The sequence below is a fragment of the Oryctolagus cuniculus genome, chromosome 19, assembly GCF_051225735.1.
Source record: "Oryctolagus cuniculus isolate XC-2025 breed Fujian yellow rabbit chromosome 19, ASM5122573v1, whole genome shotgun sequence".
Classification (NCBI taxonomy): Eukaryota; Metazoa; Chordata; class Mammalia; order Lagomorpha; family Leporidae; genus Oryctolagus; species Oryctolagus cuniculus.
In genome coordinates, this window is record NC_142885.1 from 35,001 (window position 1) to 50,000 (window position 15,000).

The 15,000-nt window shown below is 40.6% G+C and overlaps 1 pseudogene; it reads left to right on the plus strand.

The window, feature by feature from the left end:
- The first annotated feature begins 1,243 nt into the window (after nt 1-1,243).
- Nucleotides 1,244-2,466, plus strand: LOC149120262 (endoplasmic reticulum-Golgi intermediate compartment protein 2 pseudogene; annotated as a pseudogene).
- Nucleotides 2,467-15,000: the final 12,534 nt, after the last annotated feature.

A 15,000-nucleotide genomic window follows, 5' to 3' on the forward strand; every position in this document is an offset into this window, starting at 1 on the left:
TTAATCTATTTGATTGTAAGTAAAATATGCAACTTATTTTTTTTTATTATTTTTAAAATAAAATTGAGGCCCAGCACTGTGAAAATAGTGGGTAAAGCCAGTGACTATGGTGCTGGCATCCCATATGGCCACTAGTTCAAGTCCCAGATGGTCCAAGTATTTGGGGCCCTACACCTATGTGGGCAGTCCAGAAGGAGCTCCTGGCTTCTGGATTTGGATCAGCCCAGCCCTGGCCATTGTGGACATTTGGGATGTGAACCAACAAATGGAACCAACATCTCTCTCTTTCTCTCTCTATCTCTCTCTCTCCTCTCTTTCTCTATATTTCTCTTTATCTCTATCTCTATAGCTATCTCTATAATTCTTTCAAATAAATTTTAAAAATCTCTATCAAAATGGGTTTAAACATTTCAGCTATTTCCTACAATACAGAAGAATAAAGGACCTTTGAAGAAACATTAAAGAATTCATTTTAACATTGGATAAAATCACCTATTTTTTCTTTTTAAAGATATATTGCACTCATTTGAAAGGCAGATTTGTAAGGATGGAGAAACAGAGTCAGAGACTTTCCATCTGCTGCTTCACTCCCCAGATGGCTGCAATGGCCAGGCAGCTGGGTAAATCCAAAGCCAGGAGAAAGAAGCTTCCTCCTGGTCTTCCATGTAGATGGCAGGGACCCAGTCATGTGGGTCATTTCAGCTGCTTTCCCCAGGCCATTAGCTGGGAGCTGGATAGGAAGTGGGAGCATCGTGGACCTGAATAGGTACCCATATGAGATGCCAGCCTTGCAGATAGGACATAACCCTCCTCAGCCACATTGACGAGCTCCTAAAATCACTCATTTCTAAAGAGTTTATTTTCATTTATATTCTTTTTTATAAAGACTTATTTGTTTATTTGAAAGTCAAAGTTATGGAGTAGAAGAGAGAAAAGACAGATCTTCCATCATCTGGTTCATTCCCCAAATGGCTACAAAGACAGGGGTTGGGTTAGGCCAAAGCCAGGAACTTCTTCCATGCCTGCCACATGGATGAAGGAGCCCAAGCACTTGACCAATTCTCTGATGTTTCCCTCAGGCCATCATCAAGGAGCTGTAGCAGAAGTGTAGCAGCCAGAACTTGAACTGGCACCCATATAGGATTTCCTCATTCTCACAAATGGTGGCTTAAATGCTAGTCCCTCCTTATATTCTTTATAAAATTACTTTTAAAAGTCTCCTTCTAAATAAACAAAAGAGAAACATGGCGGTCGGCTGGGACCGTAACACAAGCATGACTATATGAAAGAAGAAGAAGGCGTTCCTGAAGATGAGGCGACTGACCGGAAAACCTTATAGTTTGGTCAAAGAGTTGGACGCCTCTTTCCCAAGGTTCCTGAAGGTAGCTATGTAGAGACTTCGGCCAGCGGGGGTGCAGTTTCTCTGATAGCGTTTACCACTATGGCTTTATTAACAATAATGGAATTCTCAGTGTATCAAGATACATGGATGAAGTATGAATATGAAGTAGACAAGGACTTTTCTAGCAAATCTGAGAATTAATATAGATATTACTGTGGCCATGAAGTGTCAGTATGTTGGAGCAGATGTGCTTCAGATTTAGCAGAAACAATGGTTGCATCTGCAGATGGTCTAGCTTATGAACCAGCAATATTTGATCTTTCACCACATCAAAGGAGAGTGGCAGAGGATGCTGCAGCTGATTCAGAGTAGGCTGCAAGAAGAGCATTCACTTCAAGATGTCATATTTAAAAGTGCTTTTAAAAAGCCCTTCAACAGCACTTCCACCTTCAAGGGAGGATGACTCGCTGCAGTCTCCAGATGCGTGCAGGATTCACGGGCACCTCTATGTCAACAAAGTAGCAGGGAACTTCCACATAACCGTGGGCAAGGCAATTCCACATCCCCGAGGGGCCATGCACACTTGGCAGCTCTCGTCAACCATGACTCTTACAATTTCTCTCACAGAATAGATCATTTGTGCTTTTGGAGAACTTGTTCCTGGAATCATCAATCCTTTAGATGGAACTGAAAAAATTGCTATAGATCACAACCAGATGTTCCAGTATTTTATTACAATTGTGCCAACAAAGCTACATACTTACAAGATTTCAGCAGATACCCATCAGTTTTCTGTGACAGAAAGGGAACGCATCATCAACTACGCTGCGGGCAGCCACGGCGTCTCGGGATATTCATGAAGTACGACCTCAGCTCTCTGATGGTGACAGTGACTGAGGAGCACATGCCGTTCTGGCAGTTTTTTGTGCGGGCTTTGTGGAATTTTTTGAGGGATCTTTTCAACAACAGGAATGTTACATGGAATTGGGAAATTTATAGTTGAAATAATTTGCTGTCGTTTCCGACTTGGATCCTCTGGGTTCGTCACTTCTGTCCCTTTTGAGGATGGCCACACAGACAACCACTTACCTCTTCTAGAAAACAATGCAATTAGCACCTCCTGAAGGAAGGGAGAAGAACTTTTTGCCTGAGACATAAAACCTTTTTTAATTAATAAAATATTGTGCAATATATTCAAAGAAAAGAAAAATATGAATGAGAAGCAGAAAACACACTTATTTAAAAAAGAAAAAAAGGAAAAAAAAAAAAAAAACCCCCAAACTGAAATCCTGTGTATGTTGTATCTGTTACAAATGTCCTAGAAGAAATGATGCAGCCGATCAGTGAGTCAGCTCCAGGGGAGTACTCGCTTTGAAGATGGCCCCGGCTCCCTTCACAGCGGCCGGGCAGCACTGCAATGAGAACTTATTTGCCGATGACAAAAAGCCTAAGGAAGGAAGTGAAACTCCGCCTTAAAGAAAAACGGCACTGCCCAGTGCAAATGTTTGCGTCCTCTTTGTTTTTAAAAGATACTAATGTCAAAATAAAGTATGTAAAACGTATGGAAAAACTAGTCTAGACTTTAAAAATTGTAATCAGGTCACGTTGTTAATAAAGAAAAACAGGGACTAGTCTCTATAATTAGCCATATTCATGTTAAAAAAATAAATAAATAAATAAACAAAAGATATCTCTATTATTTACCAATTTATTAATTGTCTCTATTTACAAGTCAAGCTAACACCAGGATTTGTTAGAAGACCCAAATGGGGGCAGTGCTATGGTGCAGTGGGTTAAAGCCCTAGCCTGCAGCACCAGCATCTTTTATGGGCACCAGTTCAAGTCTTGCCTGCTCCTTTTCTGATCCAGCTCTCTGCTATGGCCTGGGAAAGCAAGTGGAAGATGGCCCAGGTCCTTGGGCCCCTAACCTACATGGGACACCTGGAAGAAGCTCCTGGCTTGGATCAAATTCAGCTCTGGGCATTGCAGTCACTGGGGAGAGAACCAGTGGAATGGAAGACATCTCTCTCTCTCTCTCGCTCTCGCTCTCACTCTGGCTCTTAGCTCTCCTTGTAACTCTGTCTTTCAAGTAAATAAAACATATCTTTAAAAGAAACTTAAAATGAATCCTACCCCCTTGGGCATAAACTCAGCTAAATCTACAGTGTCTGTCATCTGTCCATAGTAAAACTCAAGTCTGGTACATATCTCTCTTCAGCTAGACATTACTGTGTCCTTCCTTTAAGAATCAAGAACAGCGGCCAGCATTTGGTGCAGATTAAGCAGCTGCTCACAATGCTGGCATCCCAGATGAACTCAGGTTCAAGTGCCAGTTCTGATCCAGTTCACTACTAATGTGTGTAGGAAAGCAGCAGAACATTGCTGAAGTACTTGGACACTTCCCACTTTTATGGAAGAACCAGTTGGAGTTCCATGCTCCTGGCTTTCGCCTGGCCCAGCCCCAGCAATGGTAGTTATTTGGGGAGTGTACCAGCAGGTGGACGATCTCTCTCTTCCTCTATCTCTCTTTCTCTCTCTCTTTCCCTTTTCTCACACCCTCTCTCCCTCCTCTGTAAGTCTGACTTTCAGATAAACAAATAAATAAATCCTTTTAAAAAAAGAAACCAAGAAAGCAAAATAGATTCAAGAAAAAAAACTAAATAAATATTTTAATTAGAGTCCAGAAAAGACTATAAATGTGCTATCACTGCACATTTGTCACTATGATGTGCTGAATAAAAATAATTAATGTATATTATCCTGTACTTATTTGGATGATTGATTACTGGTAATTAGGTATTTAGTTTTAAAGAAAAAAATTTCAAGTGACAATATTCATCAATAAGAAAAAGTTTGAAACAAAGCACTCTCTTAATCTCACAAAGTCATGTGGATAGAAGAAGACATATCTGATTTTTCTTAATCAGCCTTCCTAAAATTTACAATTTTTTTCTGGCAACAGTTAATTTGATCATCATTAGAAAGTTCTTTGAAGGCTCTTGGTTAAACTTGTTCCTCTTTGGAAAAGTAAATTTTTACTGTGTGATACTGCAAGAGGTAAATTTTTGATTTATAGGAAATTTGAAAACTACTAGTGATTAGTCTCTAATTTCTGATTTACTTATAGAACAGAAATTACACAGATAAATGTCACTTTGTCTAATTTTTAAAAATATTTACTTATTTATTTGACAAGCAGTCACAGATAGACAAGGGGAAAGACTGAGAGAGCGTCTTCCACTTGCTAGTTCACTCCACAAATGGACACAATGGCCAGAGCTGGACCAACCTCAGCTGTGAGCCATGAGCTTCCCCTTCACACATGGGTACAGGTAGGGGTCCAAACACTTGGGCTATCTTCCACTGCTTTCCTAGGTCATTAGCACAGAGCTGGATTGGAAGTGGAGCAGCTGAGACATGAATCAGCACCTGTGGCTGAGATACCAGTGCCACAGGCAGAGGCTTAATGATTATGGCACAGCACCAGCCCCCACTTTACCTAAATTTACGGTAAACCCATGAGTTGCACCACAATGCTATTTCTTTTCTTTTCTTTTCTTTTCTTTTCTTTTCTTTTTCTTTTCTTTTCTTTCTTTCTTTCTTTTCTTTTCTTTTTCTTCCTTCCTTCTTTCTCTCTTTCTCTCTCTCTTTCTCTCTTTCTCTCTCTCTTTCTGTCTGTCTGTCTGTCTTTTCTTTTTTTCTTTCTGTTAATTTTTCTGTGTCATGATTCTTGCACATTGCATCCAAGGACATGGACCAGGGAGAGAGGCTTAATGATTCCTGTGTGCAAGAACTCTCCTTTTGAGGGTCAAAGCATCTGACAAGGAAGCTCTCCCAGATTAAGCCCCCTCAAGCACCTCTCTCAATAGAGAAGGTGTGCTAACTGGAGAGCACCTTTGGTTTAATTAACTATGTAGAGTGTCTGTTACTGGAGTCCTCATTGGGATATAATAATGGGTCATGAATCAGTTGAATGTGACTATTCACCACTATAGTGCCTCTGGTAGGGTTGATTAAATTCTTATAATCATTGACACCTGATTCCCCACTGTTGTCCCCAGCTGCTCTTCTGTAAAAGAAAATCTGTTCCACTTACAGGATACTTAAGTCTAGCAGTGGAGAAAGCATAATTGAAAGAGCCCACAACTGAGATCATGGCATAAAGACTCTGCTTCCATGTGAGAATGACTGAGAAAACTGTCTTGATTGGGTAAAACCCATGAAGAGGATAAGGGACCCTCTGCATCTCCAAGTGTATTTCTACCTTCCAGCTGCTAACCCAGAATAGGGCATCCATTGAATAAACAATGATTCCATACTTCTATGTGGTGCTTCTCTGCTTAACATTGCCTGCTGAAATCTTGTTCCTATGTATTTTTACCCAGCATGGTTTGTCTTAATTTTCTCACTTCTGCCTGACTATACTCAACAATTTACACACTGTTCTCCACATTGACACACTTTCTCTTGATGTGCATTATAAACCTGATAAATTGCCTTAATGATTTTTATTATCCTATCATTGTAAAAATGCCAGTATCATGTTCTTTTTTAATAAGTTTGGCATAATACTGAAAGTGGGGTGTTTGCCATTGAAGACACTGTATTTGTGCTCACTAGTATTACCTAGACGATCAAATAAGTGACATTTCTGGTTATACCTTCAATTTGAACTAAATTCTAAGACATGAATAAAATTACTGATAATGAAGATGAAGGTGAAGAGAAGGAAGCTAAGACTGGGCACTCTGGTGGTGTGAGTGAGCTGTTTTTGGGTGATCTGTTTTCTATATAAAACCTTGCTGCTGCAGGTTTGCTGGGTTATGTACCACTCAGTAACCTTCTTCACGTATGCCTTTTAAGAATTCTGTCCCAAATATCGTTCCTTTAATTGCACTTTTCACAGTTACAGAAAATGAAGTTTTGAACAAAGCTGCAGATTATGGATTTCACTATTTGCAGAAAAATCTGTCTTGCTAATGTGTGAGTCACTGATGCTAAAATATTCCTCTTTATCTCTCCCAGAAAGAAACTTTCATTGCCCACACTTTTGCTGTGCTATAGAAACTTAGAGTGCTGAAGGTGTAGTCCAAAATGGGGACTGTCATGATGAAATTTCTGAGTGCATTGTTTTAATATCATGTATTTAACAGAATCACCAATTGCACTTTTTGTGTTGCTATTGACTAACTCATAGAATCATTTTATCCTTTGCGTGTTCAGCTGAGCTGTACTGCAATCTTCTTTAGGGACATGATCATCACTTTTAACCCAGAGATTAGCATTCATTACACATCTCATCTGAGTTAGGCAAGTATCAAGGAACGAGGTTGGTGTTGGTAAATAATTTAGTTATACTGTGTGTTCTGTGGAATGTAAAGTTTAAAAGAGATAATTTATCATAACCACCTCAAAAGTCCTTTGGTACATCTTTCTGAATCACTTATGGATGAGAACTCCTTTGAAAGAAGAAATGAAGTAGCTGACACATGGAGCCACTGCCTGTAATGCCAGCATCTCAGTGAGCACTGGTTTGAGTCCCAGCTGCTCCATTATGATCCATCTCCCTGTTACTGCATCTATCTGGGGAATGAACTAGCAGGTGGAATATCTCTGTCTCCACTGCAACCTTCTTTCTGTGTCTGCCTTTCAAACAAATACTGTGTAACCTATTTTAAAAGAACTTAGGGTCCAGCACTGTGGCATAGTGGGCTTAGCCTCTGCCTGTGGTGCCAGTTTGGAGTTCCAGCTGTTCTTCTTCCAATCCAGCTCTCTGCTTTGGCCTGGAAAAGCAGTCAAAGATGGCCCAAATGCTTGGGCTCCCTGCACCCATATGGGAGAGAAGAGTGAAGCTCCAGGCTTCTGGCCCCTGGCTTCAGATCAACCCAACTCAGTCTGTTGTGTCTACTGGGAAGTAAACCAGTGGACAGAAGATTTTTCTCTGTCTCTCCCTTGTCTGTAACTCTACCTCTCAAATAAAATAATAATTTTTTTTATAAAAAAACAGTTTAGCCTCACATTTGGAACTTTTAGTGAATTTTGATGGGTTGAGAGGAAATTTGTAAAGTCTGTGATACAACTGAGAGCCTTCCGAGTCCTAGCATGTAAGAAGATAATAGCGAGCAGACAGCTGGTAGACAAGACCTAATAGGGTACAACCCATAAATAGCATTGTCTAACTGAAGACCATAGTGAGTCCTATGGTCCCTGTTCAAAGGTCATGGGAAACCATCCACACAGTTGGAAAGAGGAGTGTGACTTGATGAGATTTTTGGTTTGTAAAGTGGCCTTAGTACTCAAAGAACATCTTCAGAGAAAAACATAGAGGAGTATAGCTGAATGGTAAATCTTCATTAATAGTAACAAGATTTGATGAAAGAAATGGCACCTTTTAAGGGAAATGTAATTCTAGGGAAGGGAGATAAGAACTAGTGAATCTTTTCTCCTAGGATGGCACTTACACCAACTGTAGATATTGGGGCCCTAATTTGGTGTGTTGAAGAGGATTCCACTAGGATCTGGAATAACTTGGAGCATCAGAACACATAATTTCAGACTATAATACCTTTAACAAGATAAGAATCTGTGAACTCATAAATGATATAAAACATAATGACACACTAATGAGGACAGAAGAGTGAGCCCTTAGCTTTGATGCTAGTTCAAAATATAAATGAAGAAACAATATTGGGAATTAAAACACCAGCATTTCATACAGCAATGATGATTAAAAATAATGAATATCAAAGGTACTGGATGAAAATTTGGATAGGAAATAGGATACTGGCATAATATTAGAATAATTTTTAACAAAAGTTCACACATTCCAAAAGGAATAAAAATTGCATATAGCACAGCATATATGAATGCTGTGGTGCAGGAAGTTTCACCACTGCCTGCCACACCAGCATTCCACATCAGAGTGCTGTGGTGCTGCTTCAAGTCCCAGCTTCTCTGCTTTTGATCAAGCACAATGTGAATGCACCTGGGAAGGCTTTCAGAACATGGCCCAAGTCCTTGGGCCCTGCCACCCATGTGGAAGACCAGGAAACAGTCATTCATCCTAGCTTCAGCTTGACAAAGAACTTAACATTGCAACTCTTGGAGAGAGTGGCAAGATGGCGGAATAGGAAGGAAGCAGTCAATTGATAGTCTGGGGAGAGACAGTTTAATAAAAGTGGAGATACTAAGCAGGTTCAAGGAAGAGTAGGGGAAGAAACAGCAAAAGAAACTCTTCTGGAACTAGTGATTCAAAGTGGACCTGCATGGAGAGTGTGGGAGCCCAAAGTTCAGGACACCAGCAGCAGACTCAACACACCAGTGCTGGAACGCGAGGTGAGCTGGACCTCAATAGCCTGGAGACACCAGCAGGCAAGCAGAAAGAGGAGACTAGGGAGGGAATGACCTCTGGGGGGAAAAGTTCACCAGGCTAACTAGAGGGAGAGAGAGAGAGAGAGAGAGAGAAAAGTGACTCCCATACAGACACGAGTTCTTCTCTCAGGCTCACCTCTCTCAAAGGCGAGCAAGACAAAGAGCAGGCACCATCTTGGAGATACGTCATAAGCAGGGTGACCTCAGGTCTGCACCAGCCTTGAGCCTAGCAGAAAATCCTGGACTCTGGGGCGGGGGTGGTGAATTAACAAGAGATTAGAACCTAGTGAATGGGTGCTACTGAACTGAGACTGTGAAAAAAGACGGCGCGGGGGAGAGAACTCACAGAATTCACATGAGTACTCTCCAGAGACGCTACAATTCTGTAACCTTGGCAACCCAGTGGGAGACTGAAGGAGAATTTGAGCCCACACTGAGGCAGGGACAGATTCCCTGTGTGGTCCTTGGGAAAGAGCTCCCCATCTCTGGCTCCTGTGGGTATATCATTTGTTTGCTAACTACCTCCACTCCTGTTCAGCTGTGCAGAATTACTTCCTTTGAATCATAGATTTTCTATGTCTTCCTGATTCAACTTAGGTAGGTTGCATGTGTCCAGGAATCTATCCATTTCTGATAGGTTTCTATGTTTGCTGGCATACAAGTCCTTGTAGTAATTTCTGATGATTCTTTTTATTTCTATGGTGTCTGTTGTTACGTTTCCTTTTTTCATCTCTGATTTTATTGATTTGGGTCTTTTTCTGTTTTTAGTTAGTTGTGCCAATGGGGTGTCAATTTTGTTTATTTTTTTTTTTTTTCAAAAAACCAGCTCCTCATTTGGCTGATTTTTGTAATTTTTTTTTTGATTCAATCCTGTTGATTTCTTCTCTGATTTTAACTACTTCTCTTCTCCTACTAGATTTGGGTCTGGTTTGCTGCAGGTTTTCTAGATCCTTGAGGTGAACTGAAAGCTCATCTATTTGGTGCCTTTCCAATTTCTTGAGGTAGGCACCTATTGATATAAACTTTCCTCTTAACACTGCTTTCGCTGCGTCCCATGTTTTGGTATGTTGTGCTGTTATGCTCATTTACTTCTAGAAAATTTTTGATTTCTCTTTTAATTTCTTTTATGACCCATTGTTCATTCAGGAGCATGTTGTTCAGTCTCCATGTGTTTTGCGTATGGTCGGGTATTCCTGAGTTGCTAATTTCCAACTTCATTCCTTTATGGTCTAAGCTGCATGGTATGATTCTAATTCTTTTTGAATTTGCTGAGACTTGCTTTATGGCCTAGTATGTGGTCAATCCTAGAGAAGGTTCCATGTACTGCTGAGAAGAATGTAAATGCCTTTATATGTAGGATAAAAAGTTCTGTAGATATCTGTTAGATCCATTTGGGCAATAGTGTCACTTAAATCTACTGTCTCCTTGTTGATCTTCTGTCCTGTTGATCTGTCTATTTCTGAGAGTGGAGTATTGGAAGTCCGCTCGTACTATTGTACTGGGGTCTAAGTCTCCCTTTAAGTCTCTTAACAAATCTTTTAAATAAACCGGTGCCCTGTAATTAGGTGCATATACATTGATAATTGTTATATCTTCCTGTTGAATTGATCCCTGAATCATAGCAGTTCCCCCTTGTCTCTCTTAACTGTTTTTGTGTTAGAGTTTATGTTGTCCGACATTAAGATGGCTACACCTAATTTTTTTTCATTTCTGTTGGCATGGTATATCTTTTTCCAGCCTTTCACTTTCAGTCTGCATGCATCTTTGTTGGAAAGATGTGTTTCTTGTAAGCAAGCAAATAGATGGTTTTTTTCCTTAACCCAATCAGCCAATTGGTGTCTTTTAACTGGACAGTTCAGGCCATTAACTTTCAATGTGACTAATGATAAGTGGTAAATTTGTCTCTTGCCATTTGCCAAAGATAAGTTCTAATATATTGCTTTGAATTCCCTGTGATCTTTTGCTGTGAGGTTTCCTTCCTTTACCTTCTTTCATATTGATGACCGTGTTTCTGTGTGCAACCCATCTTTAAGCATCTTTTGCAGGGCTGGATGAGTGGCGACAAAGTCTGTCAATTTCTGTTTGCCATGAAAGGTCTTTATTTCACCTTCATTCACAAATGAGAGCTTAGCAGGATATAATATTCTGGGCTGGCAGTTTTTCTCTCTTAGTACCTGGGCTATGTCTCGCCATTCCCTTCTAGCTTGTAGGGTTTCTGATGAGAATTCAGCTGTGAGTCTAATTGGAGATCCTCTGAGTAATCTGACGTTTCTCTCTTGCACATTTTAGGATCTTTTCTTTCTGTTTCACTGTGGTGAGTTTAATTACAACGTGTCGTGGTGAGTATCTCTTTTGGTCATGTTTACTAGGGGTTCTATGTGGCTTCCTGTATTAGGATGTCTCTGTCCTTCTCCAAACCTGGGGAAACTTTCTGCTAATATCTCACTGAAAAGGCATTCTAATTCTTTCTCCTTCTCCATGCCTTCAGGAACTCCTAGAACCCAAATGTTAGGTTTTTTAATAGTATCCTGAAGATTCCCACAATATTTTTTAGATTTCTAATTTCCTCTTCTTTTCTTTGGTTTGACTGTATCCTTTCCTGTTCTCTGTCTTCCAAGTCCAATATTCTCTCTTCTGCTTCACCCATTTTGTTTTTAAGGCTCTCTAACGTGTTTGTCATTTGATCTATTGAATTCTTCATTCTTTCATTATGATTTCTCATCACTATCATAGTTTCATGTTCTACTAGTTGTTTCATTTCATTTTGATCCTCCTTTAATATTTCATTTTCACGAGAGAGATTTTCTATCTTGTCCATTAAGGATTTCTATAGTTCAAGAATTTGTTTTTGAGAACTTCATAATGTTCTTAACAATTTTTTGAGATCCCAGTTTCTTTCTGTATTTCTTCTATCTCATCATCGCTGCTAATCTTGAATTGGGGTGTCTTTTTCCTTTGGGGGCATCCTAGTGTCTTCCTTGTTCTTATTGCCTCGGTTTTTGTGTTTGTTGTTGGGCATATTGGTGATATTCTTTGGTTTCTTCACTGTGGTTCTTTTTCTTGTTATACTATGACTCTAGATTAAGTGGACTGTTTTTGATGGAGCCTTAGAGGCTTGAGATTGGTGTGGCCTGAGAGCTCTGTTTGACCTCAGGGTTAATGGTGTGCCATCTAATTGTACAGGTTATCAAATAGATATCTATTTCATTATCTCTTCAACTAGGTAGTTCTTGGGGATCAGAAATTGTATTTGTTTAATTTTTATATCCTCATTTATTCATTCAACTAAAATAATGACTCTACCAAGATGCTGAGTTTCAATGTCAAAGCAAAACATGTTTCTTGCCCTCCTGAATTTTCAATCTGGCAAGAAAAAGCAGTCTACACAAATAATATTGCCTGATATAGTAAACATTAGTGTGAAATGAATGGATACATTTAAGCATTCCTAATCCAGCAATTCTAATCCTATGAATTATAATTGACAGAACTAATCACAAACAGAACTCCATGTCATCCTGCTTCCATTTAGATTTCTACTTAAAATCTTAAAAATCAAACACCACACATATACCTAAGAATGCATAATATTTATATGCTATCTTGATATTAAATATGAGAAAAATAACCATACAGCAATGGCAACTTTGAATCTCCTTTTTTTTTTAGATAAGTTATAATCCTATGTGTTTCTCTACAGTGAAGATTAACATTGGAGATACTCTTTCCTCTCCCTTCATTTTTCATTTTAAATATGAGAAATCTGGGGTTTTAGAAACTGAGCCCCAAGATAAAAGAAGTATTTCCTTTTTTAAAAATTTATTTTTTTATTTGAAAGGTGGAGTTACATGAGAGGCACAGAGAAAGAAGTCTTCCATGCACTGGTTCACTCCCGCAATGGCTGCAATGGCCATAGTTAAGCTGATCCAAAGCCAGAGCTAGGAAGTTCTGGGACTCCAACGTGGATGCAGGGTCCCAGGCATTTGGGCCATCTTCTACTGCTTTCCCAGGCTAGAGCAGAAAGCTGGATTGGAACTGGAGCAGCAGGGACTTGAACCAGCACTCATATAGAATGTCCATGCTGAAGGCAGAGGATTAGCTCACTATGCCAGAGTGCTGGTCCCGAAAGATTTTTTTCTTTTAACTTTTATTTAATAAATATAAATTTCCAAAGTACAGTTTATGGATTACAATGGCTTTCCCCCCCATAACTTCCCTCCCACCTGCAACCCTCCCTCTCCTGCTCCCTCTCCCCTTCCATTCACATCAAGATTCATTGTCAATTATCTTTATATACAGAAGATCAATTTAGTATATATGAAGTAAAGATTTCAACAGTTTGCACCCACACTGAAACACAAAGTGAAAAATACTGTTTGAGTACTTGTTATAGTGTTAATTCACATTGGACAACACATTAAGGACAGAGATCCTACATGAGGAGTAAGTGCACAGTGACTCCTGTTATTGACTTTACCACTCTGACACTCTTGTCTATGGCGTCAGTAATTTCTCTAGGATCTTGTCATGAGTTGCCAAGGCTAATGAAAGCCTTTTGAGTTCACCAACTTGATCTTAGACAAGGTCATAGTTAAGCGGAAAGTTCTCTCCTCCCTTCAGAGCAGTGTAGCTACTTCTTTGATGACCTGTTCTTTCCACTGGGATCTCACTCGAAGAGATCTTTCATTTAAGGTTGTTTTTTTTTTTCCCCAGAGTGTCAGCTTTCCATGCCTAAAATACTCAAATGGGTTCTTCAGCCAGATCCAAATGCCTATATTTCACTTTGGTTGGCCTTTAACCTAGACTTTTTGACCATATTTCCATGAGCAAATTCAATTCTAAACTCTTTCCACCTCAGCTTTCTCTTTGTAAATTGATAATACTGTCTCCCAGAATTAATCTAAGGTATAAATGTTACAAAGTAAGGCATTTACTCTATTAATCTATGCCCCCTAGGGGATACTTGGCAATGTTAGTCCAGTATCCAGTTCTCCTGTTTTTTTTTTTTTTTTTTTTTTTTTTTTTTTTTTTGTACTTGGTGAATTAGATGGTGGTGTAAAATAATTTGAAAAGAAAAATAAACATCAACAAGACACAAATAAAAATTGTATTCTCAACTCTAGATGTTAAACTATGCCATGTACACCTGTACTGAGAGTCACATTGAAATCCTTGTCATTCGTTACTTGAGTATATGCTTATCCAGGAATAAAGCAGCAGGGGATTTTTCTGAGGAAACAGTGTGTGTAAGGGAACCGTGATTTGGGACTCAGCAGCAGTGGCTGTCACTTCTTAAGATTTTGTTCAAGAAAGGAAGAACAGCAACTGACCCTCAAGATTTGGGGTGGGAAGGAAGGGAAGGAGGGACAGTAAACAAAAGCAAACACCCTCTGGTTCCCAGCCTGTCTCCACCCACCCCACAAGTGAAGCCCTAGGAGTGGTCAGTAAGTCTATCCAGGAATGCCCTGGCCTGGACTACATTTCCCAGAGTCACCCGGTGCTTAATGTTTTCCTGCCTCTGAACCCGCCTGTGCGTGTGAATGTGGGAGAATGTGTGCATGCGCGTTCCTTTCCATGTGGCCTGGGGGTTGAGAACAGAGGGAGTTCATTTACTGATCAGAGAGGGCCCTGGGAGGCTGCTCCTTCTCTCACATTCCCTGGGGAGTCTTGCTCTGCAAGTACAATTGGAGGCAGTTGGGGGAGCACACACCCCAGACCTGCCCCCTGCTGCTTCTGTGCCTCTGCATCTGCCACTGTGGGTCCCAAGTTCCAGCGACTTCTCTGTCCCACACTCTCCGCTTTGCTCTCCAGGTGTCCTGAAGGAAGGGGACGTGCTCCCAAGATTTTCCACGTGGGGTGATAAAGAACAGAAGGGGGCACAGATGTGTGTGTGAGAGGGGTGGGTGCGATGGTGGGTGGCGGCTCTCTAGACCTTGATCACTTGCTTCTCAGTGATCCTGGGAGCTTCTCTGGCAGAGTCAAGGCTGGGGCCCAGGTGCTGTGTCTCCCACTCACTCGCTTCCCAAACTCCCCGATGCTCGGCCAGTCCCATGGGCTGCCTCGTTCAAATTCTCCTTAAAGTCCACTGGACAAGGAACGGCACAAGCAGGGCAATTGAGAGCACGCTCGAAGGAAGGAGTCCCATTCCCTATATTTAAATAAGCCCAGTTCCCACTTTGGGTGGGTCAGAGAATGCCTTGTGGCTGGCCTCCAGCTATATCCCCTGGTAGTTCCAGCTGGGCGGGGCGCCGGGTGGCCCTCAGCCAGAGCCTGGAGGTGAGGTGGAG